Here is an 11,426-nt window from a genome sequence, read left to right on the forward strand (position 1 = left end):
TACTTGGTGATACACACAGTGTGGTTTATCAGAGAATATCTAAAGCTTTTATCCTCTCAAGTATCTATGTGCTTCCTTGTTCTGGAGACCATGTTGAAATTTAAGAGTTGGAGTCAATAGCACTGAGCTATAGGATCAGATGGGCGTCCAACACTTGGACGCAGATAAAAACACACCTTCTGGCAGAACCTGGATTATTTGCCTCAACGCCAAAGGAATTTACAAGCAGCTTTATTAATTACAGGATGAGAAACTAGAAGTCTAATGAGCAGGGAGTGGTAATTGGAAAATAATACCACAGTAGTTATAATGACTAATAAGGTCTAAATGTCATTGACATTGTTTTTATTTAGCAAGTTGGATTATAGTTTCATTTTACTGAATTTAAAACTGTTCAGGTTTAATGATGTCCTTAGTTCTCTAATCTTATTTCCTCTATAATGTCTAAAGTTTCTCAACTGCAGATTTTCTTACCATCAAGGCATTCAGAGACTTTGGAAGTACTGCTATGCTACAGCAGAGATGAATACTTGGCAGGTGAGCTGAGAGGCTTCTCAGAATAGCAGGGATTTAAGTTGGGTCTTAAGAAAGAAAAGAAACTGGCATTTATTGTATGCTAAGTGCCTAACACCTAAGCATACCAGGAACTTTGCACATATCTCAGTTTTCCCCCACCATGCATTAGGGGGACTATCCTCATTTTACAGAGGGGAAACTGGGTGTCATAGATATTAAGTGACTTAATAAGCTGTTATTGTCAGAGTCTGAATCGGAGATGTCTAATTCCAGAATCCAGGTTCTTCCTTCTATACCATCTTCCTTCCACTGTTGCTTTAACAGATGAATGTGATGAGGGGGTGGGCAGAGATTTGAGGTGGGACAGGAAGGAAAAGGAGATGTGGAAATAGCAATTGACATAGGATAATTTGATCCAATGAATAGAAGTAGAAAAACTCATGTCTTCACAAGTCTAAGGCAGCGCTTACATTGTATGCAAGACTGTATAAAAGTTAGCTGATTAGTAAGCCGAAGAACATCTGGGGAACTTTGGTTATATGGCTACAGGGCACGTGATCAGAGGATGGGGGACTTTAGGTGACTGTGGCTTGGAAAGGCGGTAAGAAGGAAAACTGGAGGGACTTGGGAGTACACAGAGCTCTAGCTCTGTCCTACATTGCTTTTGGATTTGATTTGGCCTTCTCTTGCTTTTCTGGTTATAGGCAACCGGGAGTCACTTGAGATTCTCTGGATTATTTAGGGTGATCTTGAACCTTGAAAAACTCAAAGTAGCATTGACTTTTGTTTTAAAGGTAAGTGGGTGGTTGAGCAGGTTACCTAGAGCTGGTGAAGTCTGTTATTCTTTCTCTTTTAAAAATCTTTCTGGGTCTTATGACCAGTTGAATTAAACACTAAGTTCCTGATAGAAAAATACGTGGTTTTAAAATGTGTCTTTCAGGAAAGCAGTTGAAGAATGGTAGTAACCTCTCTCGGAGAAGGCAATGGCACCCCACTCAAGTACTCTTGCCTGGAAAATCCCATGGACAGAGGAGCCTGGTGGGCTGCAGTCCATGGGGTCGCGAAGAGTCGGACACGACTGCGCCACTTCACTTTCACTTTTCCCTTTCATGCACTGGAGAAGGAAACGGCAACCCACTCCAGTGTTCTTGCCTGGAGAATCCCAGGGACGGTGGAGCCTGATAGGCTGCGGTTTGTGGGGTTGCACAGAGTCAGGACTGAAGTGACTTAGCAGCAGCAGCAGCAGTAACCTCTCTTACTTTGCTGTTAGCACTGTTGGTATCCCTTTCAGCTGTGTAACCTTAGTTGGATGATTGCTATTCTTCTTTGCTTCTCTTGAATCCATTGTGTTCTTCCTGCTTTTATTGTGGCAGCTATCACAGTTTATTAAAATTATTACCTGTTTGTCTTCACTATTAGGTTGTTAATTTATAAAGGCAAGGTAGGGCTTTCCAGGTGGCTCAGTGGGAAAGAATCCTCCTGCCAAGCAGGAGAAGTGGGTTTGATCCCTGGGTCAGGAAGATCCCCTGGAAAAGGAAATGGCAACCAACTCCAGTATTTTTGCCTGGGAAATCCTCTGGACAGCGGAGCCTGGTGGGCTACAGTCCACAGGGTCATGAAAGAGTGGGTGACTAAACAACAGCAACAGAGGCAAGAATTGCCTTTAATTGTCCCTGGTCCAGTTCAGTGCTTGGAACCTAGTAGGTGCTTAATATGTGTTTGTTGAGATAATTTAAAAAATTACAAACCTGTCAGACAGTTTGGTAATAACATTGAGTAGTGCAGGACAGCCTAAGCTTCCACCATAAGTAAGTCTGCTTTAAGTCCTGAGTGGTGGACTTCCCCGGTCGTCCATTGTTAAGACTCTGCATTCCCTGTGTTGGGGTGCGGGCATGGGTTCAGTTCCTTGCTGGGGAACTAAGATGCTGCATGCCACCTGGAGTGGCCCCTCCATAAAAGGGTAAATATGTGAGTACATCTAAATGAAATCTTGACTGTTTAAGTGCACCTTGTTGTATTGGGCAAGTGCAAATTATCAGCTATGGCACCTTGATTGAGCTAGGTAGTCCCCAAATGTGGAAAAGCACATGAGACTTATCTTTTCATCAGTACTAGTATGCTGGTAGTGTGTGTTAGTATCCTTTTTCATTTTCAGTGGCATTTTCCACTGAACCACACGACACCTCTGAGCCTTGAGCAGCTCACACAGGGAACGGGCACTTGTTTTGAACTCTAAGGCATCCACAGCTTTGTAAACCACTGAACCGAATAAATGCACAAAGTCCTCTGATGCTGCCTGAGGAAAATAATCTTTCTCAAAGTTCAAGTTGTTTCTGTTTTTGTCTGGAAAATCTTATCTGAGGGAGTGTGCTACATGTATCTTTTTATTTTGACTAGAAATTTTGCTTTTAACTTCTGGGCATCAGTCTTTTGGAAACTTACTGCTGTTTACCCCAAGTATGTCTTTCTTTTCAACTGGTCCTTGAAGAGAATCTTCCTTTCCGCTGTAGAAATTTAGGGATATTGGAGATTTAGGTGTCAGCAGCGTCCTAGGAAAAAGGAATAAATATTTGACCCCCGGTCAGAATTATTTTTGAAATAAAAATGGTTTTAATGTCATGCCGACCCAACTATTTGAACTCGTAGCCCAAATTTATTGTGTTTATAGAATGAAGAACACTTAGATAATTTCTTATCACAGTGGCTTCCTACACAGATCCATTGGAAGTGACACCAAAAAAATTTAGTCTTTTCCATCTCCCCTTTGAGAATAGTCAAGAATTTTGATGACTAGGTAGCTTTGGGTGGTAATTTTGTTCTTTACTCACTTAAACCATGTTACTAAACAATTAGTAAATAGTAAGCATTGACTTTTGTCGAGTGCTGTGCCAGGAAGAAAGACACAGAAAATCCGAGACTACTCTTAAGGAACTACTTGCAATCTAGTTGAAGAGAAGGGGCATTTGAAACAGTACATATATTATAAGCATCAACAAGACACATACAGGATGTTTGAAAAGAGCTATCTAAATGTAAGATTTTAAGGCAAAACATGATGAATTCCCAAGTTGTATTTTGAAGGAAGAGGAGGGCAAGGGACACGGTAGGAAGGATATTTCCAGTGGCCTTTGGTGAGGAGACAGAAAAGGCCAGCGTGACAGCACTTAGAAAAGTGGTCAGTTTTCCTATTTCACACAAAGTGAAGGGCTTGCATAGAAACATGTTCTTGCAATATTGATCCAACAGCTCAGGGACTACATACATGCAGTTACCTCTGCTTGAGAGTCATTCCCTTACTTTTCCCACCTTTCCATCTGGCTAGGTTTTCTCATCTTTAGATTTCATCTTAGACCTCACTTTCTCTCACCAGCAATCCTCTAGCCACATCCATTAAGTGGTTCTCTCTCTCTCTGTTTTTGGCTGCCCCGCACACATGTGGGACCTTGGTTCCCCGAGCCAGAGATGGAACCTGTGCCCCCTGCAGTGGGAGTGCAGAGTCCTAACCACCCAACTACCAAGGAAGTGGTTTTCTTGACCTGCAAACCAACACTGCTTGCACGCTAAGTTGCTTCAGTCGTGTCTGACTCTTTGTGATCCTATGGACTATAGCCCGCCAGGCTCCTTTGTCCATGGGATTCTTCAGGCAAGAATACAGGAGTGGTTGCCGTGCCCTCCTCCAGGGCATCTTCCCTACCCAGGGACTGAACCTGCGTCTCTTTTGTCTCCTGCACTGGCAGGTGGTTTCTTTACCACTAGCACCACCTGGGAAGCCCAAGCCAGTACTGCCTTCCTTTAAATTTCAAGTGTCTTTTCTCCTCAACTAGGTTGTAAGTTCCAATGTTAGGCCATGTATCCCCCTGAGCTCCAAATATGTCTCTTTGCATTATAATTGACTGTTTATTCATTCCTATCCCCACAGACTCTAAACAGGCTGAGGGTAAGACCAAACGTGTCTTCCTGACTGTTAATCGCCCTAGACTAAGCCAAGTGTCTCACACCTACTAGGGGCACATAACTTGCTGTCAAGTACACATTACTATATTTAAAATAAATAACAAACAAGGACCTACCATGTAGGCCAGAGAACTCTGATCAATATTATGTGGTAGTCTGGATGGGAAAGGAATTTGGGGAGAAATGATACATGTAGTTGTATGGTTGAGACACCCCGCTGTGCACCAGACACTGTCACAACATTGTTAACTGGCTATACTCCAATATAAAATAGTTTTTAAAAAAGAAAATAAAGTATTCCATTTACAAAATATATCTTAAAACATACAAATCTGAATACATTTTTTCTTTTTCCTCTCTACAAATAAAAATATGAGTTAAAGTATTATCTTTTGTTTCTTTATAAACTTTCTTTAAAGTTTTTTAAACACCTCTTCTAAATGAATTTCCACTTATTAATCCTTATTTTCAGTTTCCTCTACAAATCTAAGTGGTTGTTTAAATTTGAATAATTTTTTTGAATATTTCAATTGTAACCCCAAAAGTAATGGATATGAAATATGCTTGCCTTGATGAATGTAAAAATAAATATATCAAGAAATATTTTATATGCAGAACAGAAACATAATTTATGATAAAACGTACCACACTGGATTAAAATGATACAGAAGCACATGAGTCAGACTGTACAAGAGAAATGCATCAGTTACATGTTTATTTAAAATTAAAATTTAGATACATTTACTTTAATATTTGCATTCTTATATTTTGTTCTGTTTTAAAGAAGTTGAATAAAACATACTCTGCCAGTAAAAAAAAAAATAATTCAGTGACGAACAAAGAATTGAACAGACTTAGTCCCCTGAAGGTGTCAGTGTTACTAGAATAAAAAGAATGAAGGGCCATTCCTTCTTTGGAAGCTCTGAGAAAAAAATTTTCAAAGGACTAGTGGTTAGGGACATGGTATGGGAGAAGAGGGAAGAGAGGTGATTAGCAGATAAAGAGTGTGGGGTAAGGAAGGAGAAAGAATACTGCGTTATAGCCTGATTTCTAGTCAGTTACCTTCTGAACAATTTCATTGAGATGATAGCTCATTGTATATCAGTCATCTCCCAGTCATCAGTTATCTTGATTTAAATTATATTTAATGTCTATACTCAAAGCATATTTAAATGTTTTTAATTCTTGCTATTGAATTTCATTTCCCCTCTTCTTTTCGTCCTTTGGCTGTCGTTCACTGGTTAACTCATCGAACGAATGTTTGAGAACCTACTTTATGCTAAGCTCATAAAAACTTTGGTAACTGGATATATTGTTTACGTGCTTTAATTTTTTTCTCTTTGCAATTTAAGCCCAAGCAATTGTTTTCACCCATTTGGGTTTTCTTAGCAGGATACAAGGATTTAGATGGAAAGTCCTGGCTGCCATGGCTATATTAGTAATGGTAATCTGAGTCAGGCCCTTTGAAGTTTTCTACACAAGGTCACAGGGTAACTTTTTTTCATCTTGGCCAAATTCTCATCTTCTTCAGCTATTACCAGGGAGTAAATGGCTGAGAAATTGAAGTACAAAAAGATGGATTTCACATTGCACTAATCCATAGCAATTTCCAAACAGGAAGAATAAAGGCAAAGTGAAAAAAGGAGGTTTTTCCTTGTCATTTTCCATTTCTGTATTATATAGAGAGAAGCAAAGATTTTTACTCTTAAATCTCAGCAATTTCAGAGGCTGCCCTTAGCACTAAATGATATACAGTGAGTACTTGGGTCTGCCACAAAACCCCACCGTGGTCTGATTTGGTGTTACGTGTGATGCCGAACATCCCTTCTCAAATCAATGACTGGGATGGTGTTGGAGTTTGCCCTTCCTTGTGTCCACTGATAAACCTCAATAAATGATGCTGCTACTGCTATGTCGCTTTAGTCGTGTCCGACTCTGTGCGACCCCATAGACGGCAGCCCACCAGGCTTCCCGTCCCTGATACTAAAGGTTATAATAGTGATGGACTTTGTTCTAGAACTGTGGTATGATCTGGGACCTGGGAAGCCACTGCAAAATCCACTTAGTGACTACTGGATGGTGGTCAGTGTTTCAAATTATCAGACAAATCAAGTTGGCATAATTCAAAATAGTAGATTATCTGTTAAATACAAGCACACTGATGGACAAAAACCTCGAGAGAGATGTTAATAATGATTAAGACATGTTAATATACTTCCCATGATCCTTTCTGATCCAGTTCTGGAACTCTCTCTCATTTTGTTCTGGCTAATTCCACCATCATTAGGTCTCAATTTATAAACAACTTCTCCTGAGTCTTCCCTGACTCTCTTGTGAATAGGTTGACTGCTTGTTATGCTCACATCTGTTATAATACTAAATGCATTCCTTCTCTTTCCTCCCATTCTCCCCCTGTCTCCTTTCCTTCCTCCTTCCCTTCTTTCCTTCCTTTTCCTTTTCTACCTTCTTTTATAGAATCTTCTACCCTGTTGAGAAGAATCTATTAGACTGGTTCTGGTTAGGGGGATACTGCTGTGAGCAGTCATGCCAGTTAATTTTTCCTACTCCTACTAGAGGTTAACTCAGGCTCCATTGAAATTCTTTGCCATCCTCTCTGAAATATGTTAATACATGATTCTCTTGGCCAATTAAGAAACATTGTACAAACAAGTGTTTTTAGTATATGGGAGATTTCATAAGTCAGTGAAGTATAAATATACTATCACTCTAAATATTATATGAATGCAATTAATCTAATTTTCTTCTGTTCACTCCTGCTGAAGAAAACTTTCTAATACACATGTAAAATGACCGTTTTTGAGGTTTCATCCTATCTGACTACCTTGTGGTGGTCTTTTGGTCTCAAGTTGGCTTTCCTATCTAAGCTGCTTTTCTGGTTCCCTAACAACAGCTGTTTGTTTCCTCCATTGCCCCTCTTCTTCCATTTGCTTTTTGAATGCTGTCTCAGCTAGGATTGCGTTTGTTTGTATGTATTGAAAAACCTTATAGCAGTGCTTAAATATTAATAGATTGGAATTTGTTAACAAGTGACAATAGGTGAGAATTTATTTGCTATTAATACATCCTGGGGCAGTTCTTTTCCACCTAGCAAGGATACGCTTTAATTTTTTATTTTATTTTATTATTATTATTTTTCCGCTTTAATTTTTTAAAAACTTTTCCAAATATAACATATATAGGGAAAAGTGCATAAAATATAAATATGCCAGTTATCAAAGTCCACAGTAAACATCTGTGTTACCATCACCCAAGTCCAGAAATAAAACACTGTTTCAGTATCCCCCAGAGACACCCTATGTATTCCATTCCAATTCCTGCTGCCTTTCTCCACCCCAAAGATCAACTGTCTCCTAACTAGTTGCATCCTTACATTTCCTTACAGTTCTACCACCTCTGTATTATTCCTGAGAATATGAAGTATAGTTGAGGTTTTCCCATTGCTGGCTCTTTTATATAAAAACCATATAAAATGTGTTTTGTGAGTTTGGTTTCTTTCGTTCAATGTTTACTTGTAAAATTCATTCATATTGTTTTGTGTGTTATTTGTTGATAAATGAATTCTATTCCATAAGTATGCCAAAATTGATTAGTCTAGTTTGCTTTTGTTGGATATTTGGGTTGTTTCTAATTGTTGAGTATTATGAATAGAGATGATTCTTGTTTGTCTCCCGAGGTGTGTTTTTTTAGACGTACAGGTAGGAGTTAAATTGTTGTGCTTCCTTTTTGTACAGGGAAGTTCTCTTCAGTGATGTGACAGAACTGGCTAATGCTCATTCAGCATGACCCACAGAGTCACCTCTCAGACAGATTCCATCTCAGAGCAGGAAAGTAAAGCGAGGCCGACTCCTGTGTGGGTGGGGTTGCAGTTGTCTAGCTCTTTTGGTTGTTGAGAAAAGCAGCTGCTGAGAAGGCGAGGGAGGGGAGTCAGTTTAATGCTAGTGAAAGGAATCCTTCTACCTCTTGGTGTTGCTGGGGAAGGAAAGAGAGGTTCAGGATTGGCTCTATTTGGAGACCTCTTAGCTGTTCACTCAGGACTAAGTGAGCATCAGTGGTACGCTAGAATCAGAAACTTGGGCAGGTGGTCGTGGAAGACTTTTCTCAGAAGGTGACATTTGAAGAGAAATCTGGATCATTTGAGGGGAAGACCATTCTAGTGAGGGAAGAGCATGTACAAGGCCCTGGAGGGAGAACATATTTGAAGATGTTAAGGAAACACAGATGGTCAATGAGACTGGAGCATAGTGAGCAGGAGGGAAGAGGGGCACAGAGCAGGATGGGGGGAGGCAGACCAGGGGCAGGCTCATAGCACTGTGGCCCCACGGCAGGGAGTTAGTGGACCTCAGTGTAAGGAAAGGAGTCTTGGACGGTGAACCTATCTGGTTCATGCTTGAAAGAGATTACTCTGGCTGGATTGCAGTGTTGGCAGGAGTGGCAGCTGGGAGACCCATGGAGGGCTGTGCCTCAGGGAGAGACGAAGGTGGCTTGGACTAGAGAGTGGTGGTGAAGGGATGGGTTAGAGCTGCAAGGACTGAAGCCAGAAGAGAAGTTGACTATGTTTTTGTGGCTTGAACATTGAATGGATGACAGTATATGAACTGAGACAGGGAGAGCAAAGCTAGGAATCATTTGGGATAAGGGAGGAAGGGAAGGAAGCTGTACCAAAAAAAGAAAAGTTTTGTATTGGCCATGTCAAGTTTGAGAGGCCTATTAGATATTTCAAGGAGGCATTCAGTTACATGAATCTGGAGCTGAGAGGAGTGTTCTTTATAAACTTTGAGCAAATCTTTATACCTCTGGGCCCTATCACATGGCATGGTATGTGGTGGGCACTCAATACATATTCAGTGTGTAAATTTATTTAAAAAATATGCATGGAGCTCTTACCCTGTGCTAGGTACTGTTCTAGGAGCTGAGAATACAGCAGTGAGCAAAAATCCCTGTGGCCTCCCTAGAACTTAAAATGATTAAATGCATATTTGTGTACATGAATGAATGAATCAATGAAATGTATATCCGGGTATTAAAGTGTCTCTTAATTTATTTTTTCTCTATGTCTTAAAAAAATCTTTGAAAATACTATTAAAAACAGAACTCTCCAGCAGGATTGATGACAAGAGTCATGTGTAGAGAGACTTTATGAGAGACATTAAAGAGAGACTTTAATAACCCATTTTGCTTTCTCTTTCTCTTCTCCACTTGGTTTTCTTTACCTTTATATGCCTGAGACCTTTGTATCAGTTGGTGGTACAGTGATTGTGGTAGATGGGTGTTATTTACCATTGCTCCAGAGTCGATTTCTAATTTTCCCTTGAAAAATGTTATTTACAGGCACACTATTTTTGCTCACAGGTGTGAAATGGCTCTGTGACACATGAGGAAACAAAATGTCACTTCCGAGGTTTGTGATAAAATTTCTTGATAGATGCTTCAGGTAGCGTGAGACACCTTTCTCACTGCTGAGTTACTGTGTTGCCAAGGCTGAGAAGCTGAAGAGAAAATGTGTGCTTTAGTGGGGAATGCCTGTGGTCACACCACTGTGCTAAATAGAGTTCCAAGAAGTTTGGTGTTAGTTTATATTTTGTAAATGGAATTAACATCTTCTGAGCTTTCAGGGAATTTATAACTTATAACAAGCTGCAGTTATTTTTTTTCCCCCAATGAGGTTTCCATTAAGTAATACAAAAAATTTGTTTCAGTGACTCGTCCTTATGTATTTGGATTCTTATATATTAAATATCCATGTTAATTCCCAGAACAGATTATTCAGTTTTCTATCCTAAGCCCTACTCAACATGATGTTAAAAAAAAAAAAAAAAAGTGTGTTGTGTTTTTTTTGACCCTGTGTTTCATTGATAACAAAGAGGAAGCTCAGTAGCAGGGTATTCATCTTTTGCCTCATCAACAAGATAGATATTTCTTAGAAAGTTTATTTTCAACCTGGATTTCCCTTTTTGATTGCCTTAATCGGGGAAAAGATAACCTCTCTAAATGAAATACTCCAGTCTCATTAGAATTAGGAAAGACAAATACTTAAAATTATGTTTCAAAAGGCCTGAACTTGAAAAGGAATTAGTTAAAATGTTTACACATTAAGGGATGTGTTCCTTAATCCATAGTACGTGCTTGCCAGAGAGTTGATAGATGCTGATTTGGGAGAGCTTGGAAAGGATTTTTCCAAATGTGTGTTTTGTGATTTAATGTATGTTCTCTGCTGTTCTTCTTCCTGTCCAATGTATTCCCATTTGAATCCTTGGACTCTCTGAACTAAGTCCTCTCCAGAATAAGGTTAGAAAGCTGGTTCAGAGACATCAGAGTCTGCAAAGAGGACTCTGCTGGTGCAGCGAGCATCCTTCCCTTTCCAGTACACTACATAGCCGGTGGGAAAATATGAGCTTTCAAAGGTGGGTAGGTTATGAAGGGCGTGGAGTCCATGCTAAAGACTTTGATTCACTTACTGTAGGTGACAGCGATTAGTTGGAGGATTTTAGGGAAGAAGAAGAGAATCATGTTTATCTCTTAGAATGTGACTGGTGATGGTTGGGTGGTGGGATGTTGGTGGTATAGCATGAATCTGGGAGCTGGAGACCCACCCTTTAGGAAGCTGAGGCAGGAGATGGTCATTTTCCATTCCCGCCCTAGCTTTGTGTTGAGTGTTCTCTGTATGTATGCTTCAGTCTCTGCTTCTAGCAAATAGTTTGTAGTGTAAAGAAGTTGGAGCTGTTGATGCAAACAAAGCTTATTCATCTTCCCAAGAGGGAAGCCTGCAGCCCTGGTCCCATTTCCCCTCCTGGTTGGTAGACGAACAGTCTTCACTGGTGTTGCCTTTCTTTCCAAGTTCAGTTATCTTCTACTGTGACAGAGTTTAGTGCCTTAAAAAAAAATCAGCAGAATTGGGAAATCTCACTTTGGGAGATGTCCTGGTCCTTCTTTATAAC

The 11,426-nt window shown here is 39.9% G+C and overlaps 1 long non-coding RNA gene across 1 annotated transcript; it reads left to right on the forward strand.

The window, feature by feature from the left end:
• Nucleotides 1-476: 476 nt before the first annotated feature.
• LOC129654064 (uncharacterized) lies at nt 477-2,342 on the forward strand. The gene is made up of 3 exons (XR_008715370.1): nt 477-537; nt 1,221-1,310; nt 1,457-2,342. It is a non-coding gene; the product is annotated as an uncharacterized LOC129654064 (long non-coding RNA).
• Nucleotides 2,343-11,426: the final 9,084 nt, after the last annotated feature.

Source organism: Bubalus kerabau, chromosome 5, assembly GCF_029407905.1.
Source record: "Bubalus kerabau isolate K-KA32 ecotype Philippines breed swamp buffalo chromosome 5, PCC_UOA_SB_1v2, whole genome shotgun sequence".
NCBI classification, from domain to species: Eukaryota; Metazoa; Chordata; class Mammalia; order Artiodactyla; family Bovidae; genus Bubalus; species Bubalus kerabau.